Raw genomic sequence first — 15,497 nt, 5'->3', positions numbered from 1 at the left:
TAAAAGACCTGAAATATTTCAGTTAGTGTGCAATGAATCTAAAATATATGAATGTTAAATTTTCATCATGACATTATGGAAAATAATGAACTTTATCACAATATGCTAATTTTTTGAGAAGGGCCTGTATTTTGTATTATTTCTGTTAGAATTCTTGCCTCTGTTCTGCTCCTGCTCCTTTTCTCTCCACCATCATCTCCCTCTCCCTTCATTGGTCTCAGCTGTAACTCATTCTCACCTAATGACTTCTCATGCCTTCTCCATACTTCTTCTATACTTAAGCTGTCTGGCTTTTCTGTTCCTTGCTCATTTCTTCAGATTACTCTATGTCTGCTGCTCCTCCTCATGCTCCATACCAGTTGTTCCCTGTTGTATCTCCTGTCCTTCAGTGTCAAGTTGTGAGTTTTGCCTATATCTATTTTAAACATTTCTTGTTTTTTTTTATCTTACCGTGTCCTGTCCGGCAGAGTATCGCTCAGAATTGTTGTCTGAGTGCCAAGAAAAAGCACAAAAGATTTACTTTCATAAGTGGAGCATTACACTTAACACCTTAAAGCTCTGCTTGATACTGTGTATATATATATGTATGTATATGTATATATATGTATATATGTATATATATATGTATGTATATGTATACATACATATATATAATGTATGTATGTATGTATATATGTATGTGTACATATATACATACATACATACAATATATGTATGTATGTATGTATGTATGTATGTGTGTATATGTATGTATGTATGTATATATACATATATATATATATATATATATATATATATATATATAAGAAACTTTATTAGAAACTGCTTTGGGATTATTTCAATTGTTACGGAGACAGAGACAGAAATGAAAAGGAAAAAAAAAAAGCACGAAGGAGAGCGAGGTGGGGCAAAAAGGAAAAGAGGAGAAAAGGACAAAAGAATGGAGGAAAGATTCAAGTATGAAGAGAGTACAAGATAACACCCTGCTTGCTTCTACACCTGCAGAAACATTCATAATACCAGCTTTTTTACCGAAAGGTGCAGAGTACCTATCAATGCAAAATGTATTTAGTGGTAAATACGGCTCAATATAGAACATTTGTGTAGCTGTTAACACCTGAATCTAAACACCTGTGGGTCTGAATTTGAGCGTGCTTGTGTAAACAAGATTTCTCCATAAGAATATGTAATAGTGAGTGTGAGGAGCCACAGACACCAACCACCGGCAGGTAGTGTGGCGGTATATTAAATATTTTTCACCTCTTCACCTCCGGTTCCGTCTGTGTTTGGGTCCTTTTGCAAGCTAATAAGGACACGCATAAAGCACACACTGCATTTTAGAAAAAGAACATCAAACAACACTCAAATGTGGATGTGGTAGATTGATGGTCGGGTGCTGCTTTGCTGCTGAATGACTTGCCATAATTGATGGAACCATGAATTTTGCTCTCTACCAGATAACCCTGAAGGAGACTTAGAGGTCATCAGTATTTGACTTTAAAATCCAAAACCTTTTTTTTTTTTCTGTATGTTTGTGTTACTGGTTTTTCTAGTGTTTTCTGTGTTCCCTGGTTTACTCAGTACTTACCCTCAGTTCCTTAGTTTCATACTTTCCCACAGCTGTTCCTAATCTGTTGGTTTACTCGTCTTTTTTGCATTCAATAATTAAACTCCCAAGTATAAATAGTCCTTGGTTCAGTTACTTCATTTTCAGATCCTCTGTCGTTCTCAGCCTGCATTTGCTTGTCCGTTCCCGTCTCCTGTTATTGAAATCCTTTATTTACCATGTTCCTGCCATTGTCGTCTGTGTTTGGACCCTCACCAAAACCAAAACATGATACATTGAAAATCAAAAATAAGAAAGGTGACATAATGGCAAAAGTAATTTACTGTGTCCTCAAACAGTAGTTCATTAGCTCAGTGCAGTTCAGTGATACATAGGCTGCTAGATTTAAGTCAAGTTAATTAAGTATGCCAGTTCAACTAACCTATTGTCTCTCGTCACAGGAAGACTGCTCCACCTCAAGATATTGTTTGTCTATTCATGATTTCATGCTGACAAAAGGCCCATATTATACTTAGATTGTACTTATTAACCAAAGCAAATTATTTCCAAAGTGTTTTTTGTGGTGCTGAACCAGAGGTCAGGAAACTAAATAGGATGGTTTTTCATATTTGTTAAATAGCTTATTCTAGCTTTGAAATTAGAACTGTATGAATAAAAACAAAAAAATAGATTAGATATTAGACAGCTTTGCAAATGAAAAATTAAAGGGATTCACCATTCATTACACTGGATGGAAATACAGGTCCTTCTCAAAATATTAGCATATTGTGATAAAGTTCATTATTTTCCATAATGTCATGATGAAAATTTAACATTCATATATTTTAGATTCATTGCACACTAACTGAAATATTTCAGGTCTTTTATTGTCTTAATACGGATGATTTTGGCATACAGCTCATGAAAACCCAAAATTCCTATCTCACAAAATTAGCATATCATTAAAAGGGTCTCTAAACGAGCTATGAACCTAATCATCTGAATCAACGAGTTAACTCTAAACACCTGCAAAAGAGTCCTGAGACCTTTAAAACTCCCAGCCTGGTTCATCACTCAAAACCCCAATCATGGGTAAGACTGCCGACCTGACTGCTGTCCAGAAGGCCACTATTGACACCCTCAAGCAAGAGGGTAAGACACAGAAAGACATTTCTGAACGAATAGGCTGTTCCCAGAGTGCTGTATCAAGGCACCTCAGTGGAAAGTCTGTGGGAAGGAAAAAGTGTGGCAGAAAACGCTGCACAACGAGAAGAGGTGACCGGACCCTGAGGAAGATTTTGGAGAAGGGCCGATTCCAGACCTTGGGGGACCTGCGGAAGCAGTGGACAGAGTCTGGAGTAGAAACATCCAGAGCCACCGTGCACAGGTGTGTGCAGGAAATGGGCTACAGGTGCCGCATTCCCCAGACCTGGGCTACAGAGAAGCAGCACTGGACTGTTGCTCAGTGGTCCAAAGTACTTTTTTCAGATGAAAGCAAATTCTGCATGTCATTCGGAAATCAAGGTGCCAGAGTCTGGAGGAAGACTGGGGAGAAGGAAATGCCAAAATGCCAGAAGTCCAGTGTCAAGTACCCACAGTCAGTGATGGTCTGGGGTGCCGTGTCAGCTGCTGGTGTTGGTCCACTGTGTTTTATCAAGGGCAGGGTCAATGCAGCTAGCTATCAGGAGATTTTGGAGCACTTCATGCTTCCATCTGCGGAAAAGCTTTATGGAGATGAAGATTTCATTTTTCAGCATGACCTGGCACCTGCTCACAGTGCCAAAACCACTGGTAAATGGTTTACTGACCATGGTATCACTGTGCACAATTGGCCTGCCAACTCTCCTGACCTGAACCCCATAGAGAATCTGTGGGATATTGTGAAGAGAACGTTGAGAGACTCAAGACCCAACACTCTGGATGAGCTAAAGGCCGCTATCGAAGCATCCTGGGCCTCCATAAGACCTCAGCAGTGCCACAGGCTGATTGCCTCCATGCCACGCCGCATTGAAGCAGTCATTTCTGCCAAAGGATTCCCGACCAAGTATTGAGTGCATAACTGTACATGATTATTTGAAGGTTGACGTTTTTTGTATTAAAAACACTTTTTTTTTATTGGTCGGATGAAATATGCTAATTTTGTGAGATAGGAATTTTGGGTTTTCATGAGCTGTATGCCAAAATCATCCGTATTAAGACAATAAAAGACCTGAAATATTTCAGTTAGTGTGCAATGAATCTAAAATATATGAATGTTAAATTTTCATCATGACATTATGGAAAATAATTAACTTTATCACAATATGCTAATATTTTGAGAAGGACCTGTATTAGCACATTTGAAAAGATAACATAACTGGGACACTTTCCACTTGCACATTAAGAGTTGCGACAGATGTTTTTGTTTTGTTGTTTATACTTTAATGCATGCAAGCGTTCATTTCCTGAACCACAAGATTTCCTGGTGAACTAACACATTTGCTTGCAGTATAAAGTGAATAAAAGGAATGTGCTCTGACTTTAATTTATCAGACATGAGTGTTTGTTTACCTCTTAGAGTGTCTTCATTTTTATTGTTTAATTACAGAGACATCCATTCCTCTGAGTCATACACACAGTGCACACATGTATGAATGCCTCCAATGGTGTGAAGCAGCAAAACAATGTGCCGCGTCTCTGCTTCAGAACATTATTGTTAGAAACTAGCCTAAAGCAAGCAAGTATTAGCATGAAAAAGTACATAAACGAGGTTTGTGAGGCTTGTTAGTCACGCTTGAGACTACTCCAGTGCTTGTATATGTTGCTGGCCCAGGAATATCCGCACTATAACTGGTGGTGAGCTGCATAACAGAAGTAAAAGTGTCAGAGAGATTATGTGAGATACTGGAGAAATCAGGGGTAAAGATTTAGAAAAATGCAGGTATTGAATACATCATATGTTTATTCCTTATGTGTATTAAAGTTAATAATTAAGATTTTAGATATCCCTGATAAATGTGAGGAAAAGTCCAAGCTTTATTAGCTAAAATACATTTACTAGACTTTACATAGGGAGGTTAAAAAACAGTTTTCAAATAATGCCTTTGTATAAAAAGGAAAAAAAGCCAATATATGATGAAATTGCTTAGATAAAACCTGTATGATGCCATGAAGTAGGCTAGAAGGTCTAAAATAAACAATACAACATGCCAAGAAATTCAATAATGAGAAAACAAATTTTTTTTATTAAATCTATCAATTTGGAAAATGTTTCAAATCCATTTCCAGCAAACCGGATTGAGAGCTATTATCCAAAAATGTGGAACAGTGGGGAACCTTTACAGAAGCGGCCTGCCTACCAAAAGTACTTCAGGGGCACTCTAAATCACTGTAGGCCTCACCTTCCTGGCTTATGGTTGTTCATAATTCAAACATTAGAATGTCTGTCCATAAGTTTGGGTTCCTAAGCTCAAGTGCATTTGAGTTATGCAGCACTTCAAAAATTCAAGGCACACCAACAAGTCCATCTCTGAATGTCACAAAAGAATCAAAATACCTATTGCTTACCCACAGTCCAGACCTAAATCCAACAGAGATGACCTTAAACACTATGTTCAGTTTTGAAAACTCTCCAGTGTGAAGATGATTGGACAAACATTCCTACACAAAGATGTTACAGCCTAATCGCCAGGTATTCCCACAGTTGATTGAAAGTATTGCCTAAGGATTGGGCAACCGGTTAAGAGGTTTAGGGGATATTATATTTTCAAACAGAGCTGGCTTGGTTTGGGTAGATAAATAAATCACTGTTTAAAACCACTTTCTGTATTTTCTAGGCTTATCTTTGTCTGAATTTGATGTCTGATTAGCTGAGTTAATCTGACAATTGAGCTGGTTTGTGCTGCATGCCCAGGTGTTTTTTTTTTTTTAATCATGGAGATGCTAAACTACACAACAAAAGTTTATTGTAAGATTGTGCTTTTCACAGGGTGGAATAATGTTTGTGTTGAAGATGTGTGCATTGGCATCCAAAGTGTTTGTGAATTTGATATTTATGGTAGGATAAAAGGATCTAAATACTTTCTGCACCCGTTGCCGTCTTTGCAAACCAGGAACACAGTTTCCCATACACCAACAAACTGATACATGAAGCTTTGAAATGTTATACATTCCTTTAGAACTTAACGGAGCAGCTTTATATGTTACATGCTCTACTGGCTGTTTGGTGCTGGAATACAAGGTAATTCTAGATATTATCGTGTTTCGACAAACAGGACATTTCAGGAAGTCTTATTCCTGCTCATTTCCTTAAGCAAACCCAAGATTATAGGGCAATGAGTACATTCATGGCGTGCCGCCACACTTCACCACCACATTAGCCTTTCGTCACCTCTGAGACATCCACCCAGGTGTGTTTCACTGCAGTCACTGTCACGGTTTACTGTGGCTCTGACTGACAAGCAGGCAGGCTCTCCCTGTTAGAACTGTAATTATGGCTGCGGCTTTGGAGGCTTTTGGCATTGCTGTCATTTCATAGGCACAGGGAAAGAAGAAAAATGATAAAAACTGTCTGGATTCCTGCTTGAGTTCAGAAGTGAGCAGAACGGGTCAAACAGAAGGAAAAGATGTCTGAGATGACAGCAGACACAACTAGAACTGCACTTTTGACAGATAATAAAATCTGTCTTTCTATTCCGCAAACACCTTTGGGGTTAAAAACACATATCTTAATATTAGAGGGGAAGAGATTTCATTTAAAGTGAAGTTACGGTTCATTCGGATTTGTTGCAGAAATATAAATGTGTTTTGACTTTTGAAGGTTTGGAATGTCAACACTGTATGATAACTGAATGAAGCAATTAGGGCACCCTATAAAAGCCTGCATATTTGGACATATGGAACTTTAAGAATCCTAAAATATTATAAAGAATCAAAACCTAAGAAAGGCGTTTAAACATTTTCTGTAAAATGTAATCAAACGTGTAATTTCTGGTGAGGAATAAACTAGAACACCCTCTCATTTATTCCCACTTAAAATGTCTAAAACTACACAAAGGCATATTACATCAGGGGCACAAGATTAGAACATCATTACTTTTGAAGGTTTGCCCTGTTTAAATCTTAGACATTTAGTTTAGTGTGTTCCTGTTGAAGTTAGAGTTAACATCAAAATAACTATCTAAGCCCTTAAAAAATAATATTGTAGCCACCAGGTAAGAGGTTTAAATAGTGTCTTCATTTTTATTGTTTAATTACAGAGACATCCATCCAGAGTCATACACAAAAATATACACGTGTTTGTGTGTCAGCGCAAACACGTATGAATGTTCCCAATGAACAGTGTCCAAAACAGTGTGCCACCTCTCTGCTTTAGAACAGTATTCTTAGAAACAAAAGACTCAAGCCAGCAGCTAGAGAACCTCAAGCTAAAATTAACACGAAGAAATACATAGATGACATATGTGAGGCTTTTTAGTCACCAGTGTTTACATGTATTGTTGGCCCGGAAAAATAACAGGAGTGGAGGTGACAGAAGGTTCATTGAGATACTGGAGAAATCAGCGGTAAAGATTAAGAAAAATCCAGGTAATGAACACTTCATCATTTGTTCCTTTGTGTATTAATAATAAAGATTTAAGATAACCCTGATAAAAGTGAGGAAAAATAGAAGGTATAGAAGCTAAAATGCATCTACTAGACTTTACATCACCAGTTTAAAAAAGAAATAGTATTCAAATAATAGCTTTGCATAATAAGGATATAATAAGGATATACATATACATATATATCTCTCTCTATATATGTGTGTGTCAGTGTGTATAAACCAAAGTCTCACTGGGTTATAGGTCTAATAATTTTACATACATCTTCCTAAAGTAGAACAACTGGCAGAGTGAGACATTTTCTAAATTCTATTATTGTATATTAACAATTTGTGCTTGTAGGGGAAGACACTACTAGACTAGAATGATAGAGAAAGCTGTGCTGGATTATTATGCTTCAAGGTTAGTCTATAAAAGCAACTGAATAAAAGTATTTACAGTATTTGCTCCTGTTACTGTATTGCTACACTATCTCTAGTCCAGGCTGGAAGTATCTCACTGCTGCCATCTGGGTTTGATGAATGAGCCAACACAGTGTGTGAGAGTAAACTGTAAGGTCCCAGGTATTTAAAGCAGCCTGTTCATGCTTTTAATCCTTTATTAGTACGAGCAATTGTTATGTTTTACCTCATTCTAACCTGAACCTATTCAACTTCTAAAGTAAAAAAAAAATCAGAGCAGAGTAAAGCTTCATAAAAATGAAAGCCAACACATCCAGGTGTGAGGTTTCTACCCCAGTACTTCAGAAAAGGCTGATGAATAAGTCGTTGATTTCCGATTTGGTTCAACGGGAGAGTGTGACATTTTGTGGAGCAAGATTTACTCATGAATATAATCAGTCTTGTCTAAGCTTGTTGGATTAAATGACCAAAACAACTTCATTACTCATTGCTCAAGGGACATGTGGAAAAGCAATAAAAAAAAAAAGAATTTAAATGAATGACAAATGACCAAAAAAGTTTTATTCTACAACAATTGAGTTTTTGACAATAATCTTCCAAATACGTTTTAGGGACATGAGTCCAATTCACTAATGCAGTAATAAACTTAGAGGTCAGTGAGTGTCAATGCCAACAAATTATGGTGTTTAAGATAAGATTAAAATGAGTTTAACTTAATTTTGTTTAATTCAAGATACACTGATTATCCCAAGGGGAAATTAGTGTTCCAGTACATAGGTGTTATATATGGCAGAGTATGAGAGTCATGTGAAGAAAAAACTAGGTGAAAATATTTTATTGTTGCATAGCCGTTTTAAGAATAGATGAAAGTGGAAAAATTGTAACAATAATGGCTTAATGACAAGAAACAATGCTGAAATGTTGAAAAAAAAGTTTAAATGATGAGAATAAAGTGAAAAAAGTAACAATAAAGTCGAAATGGCACTAGCACAAAGACATGCTACTGCAATGCCTTGTGCAAATGATCATGTACGTTTATAAATTTTGAACAGGATTTAATAACATGGAAGCTTTTAGCATACAAACATCCTGTGAATGGCCACTGCATAGGAAGAACACAGCAGTTTCAACATTTTCTTTGACATATTTCCACTTTATTCACAACATTTCAACATTATTTTCAGAATCAGGAGAAAAAAAATTCCCACCAAAAACATCCACCTTTCCTTTTCTCCAAGTAGCCCTATTACTTCTTCATAGTCAAACAAAACAAAACATTAAGGAGAAATTCAATTCAATTCAATTCAAAAATACTTAATTCATCCCAATGGGAAATTAAAGGCTTTCGTAACTCATATTATGTAGGTTTCTTCAAAGAGCCGTTGTAGAAGCTGATGGCTGTGGGCAGGAAGGCTCTCCTGTAGCAGTCTGTCTTACAGCAGATCTGGAAGTCTCTGACTGAAGACACTCTGTTGTTGTACCTCCTCATGAAGACGATGCTTAGGGTTCTCCATAATGTTCTTCATTTTATGAAGAATCTTTCTTTCCACAATCATGTCCATAAATAAATAGATATGTATCTAATTTGGTATTAAAAAAAGTATGTTCTTTAGTAGCACACAGTATTTGCATAATGTCATTGCTTTAGGAAAAAAAACAACAGGTGTCTTGGTCTAGTAGAAGAAAATATTCAACTAAATAGATTCTGCTGTTTGTGCAGATGGTAAGCACTGTTGTCCTATGTTGTTGAGCAACATCAGACTTTTACCTCTCCAGAGTCATCTTCTCCACCACCACCATTTTTAACAACTTTGTACGGTCTCCTGGAGTCACCTCCTCTGGTACCTCAAGTTGTTTAAATAAGCTTTCTCTACACCTATCTCTTCCCACAATTATTGTCAGCAACAGCAACTTTAACTATTCCGTAAACATCTTCCTCAAGGTTTAGGAGTGTGTTCATAGTTAGATGAGAAAACCAGAATTGCAGTCTCTGCTCTAATTCATCCCAGAGGTGTTCAAGAAGGTTGAGGTCAGGACTCAGACCAGTCAAGTTTCTCCACACCTGCAGCCATGGAAGTGATTGGAACACTGGAGCTGATTGATCTGGTGGTGGAACCCAGTACTTTTAGCAAAACAGTGTATGTAGATCTTGTGTTTTCACATTTCTAATAAAGCTTTCGTAAACCTCAACTTGTTTTATTTCCAAAGACTCACCGTTCAGTGCAGAATTTGTATTTTAAATTTTGAGCTAGAGATGACTAAATGCAGTTCTCACTTCCTAAATGCTATAATGGCCCTTTAAAAAAGTACCCAACCCTGAAGCAGCTTACACTACACAGTGTAAACTCTGGAGACGCTTGCTGACTGATTGGACCTGCAAAAAGCAAACACTGTGCAACTAACAGATAACTTTTTTTTTTTTATCAAGCATTTGTGCAGCACTGGGTCACTGCCAATATCAAAAATCCCCACTGAGGGAAGTAAAACTGCAATGTCTTGCAACGACTTTAAGAAGATGTACAAGATGACATGCACAATGTTGCTGCAAATGTTCAAGAAATCAAAGTTCCTCCAGCAGGTAAGTATTTTCTGTCACTTCCTGAAGACAGTGTGTTATTTCCAGCTCACTTTGTTTTCTAAATGAACATCTAGGTTTCTATAGTCCTCCACACCTCCACCTAGCCCTGGATGGATATAGTTTAGGTTTTTAAACACACAATCATTTAGAATGTTCTCCCCACATTTAACATAAAGTCTTAAACTGTTTTGACAGCTTGCAACAAATCTTAGTATTACTGTAACAGCACACTGAGTTGTACTAAAAGTCTTACACATAGTTAACAGTTACATTTTGAACGAACAGACATCTGTCAACAGCATATTTCAACATTAGCCAGAAGGCAAATCAGGGGTGGAAACATATGTTCAGATCTGCAGAGAGTGATGTTTTTTTTCGTCCTGTGCATCAAAGTTGCTATAATATTTAAGTATGTAGATTTTTAAGCTGAATGCCTCTAAAATGTAACTATTTCTTCATTTACACTACAAATTTTTTACTGTGGACGGGAATGAACCAGCAGCTTTTATTGCATATAAATGGTAACATTTGCCTTCATTGATTTTGTGAATCAATTATGGTAGTGTTTAGAAAAGAAATAGCTTAAAAATTCCTCAACTGCTTCTTCTTTCAGCCTGATCAATGTTAAATCGGGTATTTTAAACTGTCACGAAAAAGCACAAGTGAACATTTTATCCAACTTGTAAGAGAATTCAGTTGGGAGGTGGGACTTCTCTTTGCATCTTGTGATCAGGTAATTTGGCCAACAGCCCCAGGCTCCAACCTATTGACCTCTTCTGTCGCCCACCCAGCAAGACCAAGGCCTTCCCAGCCTTCATCCCACCAGAACAGCTGACAATTACACACACAAGTGCGCTGTCACACTTCTTACTTTTTTTTTCTCACCAGTGTTGTAAAAAGCATCACACACACACAGCAACGTAGTGCCAACACCTGCCTCTCCCTGAGAAATGTTTCATATCATTGCTGAGAAGCAGATAATGCAACAAAGTGAGACATTCGAAATATCTTTGTCCTAGGTATCTCTGTGTTGACCTGTCCAGGGTGTCTCCTGTCTCTCAACCACTGATTGCTGCAGATAGGAACTAGATATAAAAGACTGAGTGACAGTGGTGAGGTTTTTGTTTTTGTTTTTGTTTTTTAGATCATTGAATCATGAAATGCTCAGCAACAGACCAATTAGTCTGTATAACAAGCTGATCTCCCACCCTCTCCTTGTCCTTCTACTTGACCCAGGAAAATTCTGTGGGTATTAGGTCACAGAGACAACAAAAGCATGGTACCTTTGGTACCTTGTCAGCCACTGGCTCCACCTCCTAATTATGCCTTTAAACCTAAGAGGAAAAAAAAGGATTGGGCAGTGCATTTAAAATACAATCAAGTGCATGGATGAAGGGGTACACAATCATATGCATGCCAGTGTATGAGCTGTAATGGGTGGATTGAAAAGAGAGTTAAGGCAGTGGGTTTATAGAAAGGGAACTGAGGGTCCAAAACGTTGTCAGGCTGTATCCATTCATTTGAGTTGCTTTTAATGAGTGCCTATTAGAAAGGCCATGACCTGTTGCCCTCTTTTGTGGTGGTTTATGCCCTTGTGGCCCACCAACTGGGTTTCAGAACTGACACTACAGACTTCGATGAAAAAGAAAGAGCACTGTAGTACAACAGCCCTTTGATAAATATATTTTGGTCATCTCCACTCTAAGTGATACATATCTAAATTAGTTTCAAATAGGAATAGCTCCACTACTGTCTCTAAGATTTGTGGCAAACTGCAAAAGGGATTGTTTTGGCTTCTTACTTTCTTCCACTCTTTCATAAAGGCTACCTTTCTGGAGTGCAAGACTAACAGTTGTCCTGTCCAACAGATCCACCTGAGCTTTAGATCTCATTAACTTCTCCAGAGTTACCATAGCCATATTGGCTGCTTCTCTGATTAATTCTCTCCCTGTCCATTTGCCAGTGAAGGTGATTGACCATGATAGCTTCACAGTTGTGCCAAACTTACTCAGTTTTCTGAAGATACATTGAACATTGTTCTTGGAGATGTTCAATGCTTGGGTTATTGTTTTATAACCTCCTTTAAACTTCTCTTTAACTTTTTTTCTAACCTGCCTGGTGTTGTTGTTTAATTTACTGACCAGATGAAGATCATGTCCCTGCTGGGGCTCAAATGACACACCTTCTGCAACTACAACCCCTGAAATGAATTCTCACCCAAAAAAATATGTTTTCCCACAGTCTCTATTTTTTCTTAGCTTCTGTGTTTTGTTATGATGTGGTCATAATATTGTCAGCTCCCACTGCACAACAACTTCATGAAAAAACAAAGACACCAATATCCATTATTTCTTCTATTTATCAGTGTGCTGCTGTCTGACCTCTACATTCTCCTTCTGCGCATGCCGAAGCCTAAGCTTCACCAGTTTATAAGTCCTTCACATATTTGAAGACAGTTATTACTTCCCATAAATCAGGTTATTTGTTTTTTACAGGCCCTGAGAATTGCTGTTTCCAAACATGTTCTAAAGAAACCAAATCTAAATGTATCAACAATAAGTAATTACAGACCCATTTCCAATCGAACATTTTTAGGTCATTTTAGACAGGTTATGAACAAATTTACCCCTTGATAAATAATATTCTATTCAGCACTTTCAAGTCAATCTTTATGTCATAATGTGTTTGCGGTGAACAGGTAAACAGGTGACTGTAATCAGGAGATGAGGAACAGATGAGACCAATAAAGGGAGAGAGAGACCTGAGGGAAAGGAGTAAATGAGCAGGAGCAGACACAGAGAAACACAGTGAAGAAGCGTAACATATAGAAATATACAGAATAAACTAAGAAATAAGTAAACAATGGGATAAACAAAAACAGAAACATTAAAAAAATATAAACAAGAAGGAAAGAAACACACATCTACGGGAATCCAAAACTCAAACACCTAAGTATCATGAGACTTTAGACTACGCCAAAGGACTGAGACTGCTTTGGTAAAAGTGTTATGATACATATCTAAAAGTGATGGATGTAGAATTTCTGTCTTGGTGTTACTGTCTCTTAGTGCTGCGTTTGACAGCTGATCATAATATACTGATTAATAGACTGAAAAAATGGGTGGGGTTGTTAGGTACTATGCTAAACTGGTTTAAATCTTACAGCATTTAGCAGATAGAAACTACTTTGTGTAATTTGATAATTATAAATGGTCAGTCAGTCAGTCATTTTCTACTGCTTATTCCATAGTGGGTCACGGGGGAGCTGGTGCCTATCTCCAGCAGTCTACGGGCGAGAGACGGGGTACACCCTGGACAGGTCGCCAGTCCATCGCAAGGCAACACACAAACAACCATGCACACACTCATTCATACACCTAAGGGCAATTTAGAGTGACCAATTAACCTAATAGGCATGTCTTTGGATTGTGGGAGGAAGCCGGAGTACCCGGTGAGAACCCACGTATGCATGGGGAGAACATGCAAACTCCATGCAGAAAGACCCCAGGCCAGGAATCGAACCCAGGACCTTCTTGCTGCAAGGCAACAGTGCTATTATAAATGGTGACAAAAAAAAATCATTTGCGGAGTTCCTGAAGGGTCAATTCCTTTGCCACTTTTATTTAACATTTATATGACTCCCTAGCTCAGAATATAGCGTACTACAACATGTCTTTCAATATGTATGCTGATGTCACACAACTTTATATCTCTGTGCCACCACATGACCCCAGGCCACCCAGTCATTCTTTCCATATTATTAATAAATGGACGGGTCAAAATTTCTCCAGCTTGTTGCAGAAAAGACAGAAGTACTTCTGTTTAATCCCAAAAATGCAATGCTAGAGATCAGCACTCAACTAGACTGAATGGCACAAAACACAGAGTGTAAAAAACCTTGGTTTTGGACTCAGACCTAGAACATCCGAATAAAGTTTGCTATTAAATCAGCTTCCTATCATATTAAAAACATTGCCAAAATTAAGGATTTCCTGTCAAAACAGAACAGATAAACTTTTTTTGCACAACTTTATTTTCATTAGGGCAATTTGTTTAAATTGTTTTGTTGTAATTATCATTATGATTATTATTATTTAATATTTAATATCAGTATATTATATTATTATAATATTTTATTAAATAATAATTTGATCTGTTAAGGTTTGTCCCGTGAATACCAGCCCCATAAGATGGTGGTATTAGGACAACAGAAAAGGGTGTCTACCATTCCTGAACACCAAAACTCTGCACACACATGGAATAAATTCACATATTTTCTTAAAATACAAGAATGTATTAACAAAAACAAAGTCAAACATATTTCAATTAACAAACTCTTTACTATACTAGATCAATCCAATTAAGCTACCAAGCAATATGAACAAGTTAATCAAAGATGGCCATGACCAATATAGTGATGCAATATTACCATTCAATGTTATTTATGTTTGAGAACCAAGGATTATCTTTAGGAATCTGGAAATTAAGTGAAGTTAGTCTTAGAACTAACTTGAGCAACAATTGGTATGCCTTCAAACCACCATTCACAATGCAACATCAGAGAAAACATTATTTAATTAAAAGAATTTTTCAAAGAATGATTTGCTGAATAAAACCAACCTTCCGGATCACTAATTCTCAATGGTGTTTAATTAGCTGTATTTAGCTGTATTTTATTTAGTGAAAAAAATATTTAGGGAAATATTACTTCCCAGATTGAAACTAACAACTTTTCTGAATTAAGCATTCTTAACTGGCCGTCACCTGGTGATGAAGAAACCTATGAACAGCGGTGAGTCACGTGTTTAACCTTAGCCATTAGCGGTTGTTGCTAAGGGAAATTTATACTTTGCTATACTATGCTTGCTACTACTACTTTAAAGTTACACATGTACCTTTAAAATATCATTTATAAAAGGATTAAAATGCATAAGCATTGACGTCACATTATGGCTGATTTGTGTTTAAAAACCACCCTTTAAATAAAGAACACAGAACGAACGTTACGACTGTAACTACAGTTCTATGAATCCATATCCAGTTATATCCATTCATATAACTGCACATAGCCAGGTCAAGAATTAATAGCAAGGTCACCTGTGACCTACCGGTGACTCAAATGAGTCAATAAAGTCATGTGTCACCGGGAGCTCAGACCCAATAAGCTTCTTGCGAGCATGTGGAGGCCGAGGGACTGAGTGCTCTGGCGGTTATCCAGGATTCATAGAACTGTAGTTTCCGTCGTAACTTTTGTTCTATTTCATCCCAACTGACCGCCAGAGGCAGTGCTTCAAGCACTTGATGACGAATACCAACAAGGTCTTGAGTAATTCAAAAAAGAAAACCCACAGGAACACAGCAACAACAGCAACAGAACCTACCTCAGCGGG

Source organism: Girardinichthys multiradiatus, chromosome 7, assembly GCF_021462225.1.
Source record: "Girardinichthys multiradiatus isolate DD_20200921_A chromosome 7, DD_fGirMul_XY1, whole genome shotgun sequence".
Classification (NCBI taxonomy): Eukaryota; Metazoa; Chordata; class Actinopteri; order Cyprinodontiformes; family Goodeidae; genus Girardinichthys; species Girardinichthys multiradiatus.
Note: the sequence above shows the minus strand (reverse complement) of the source record.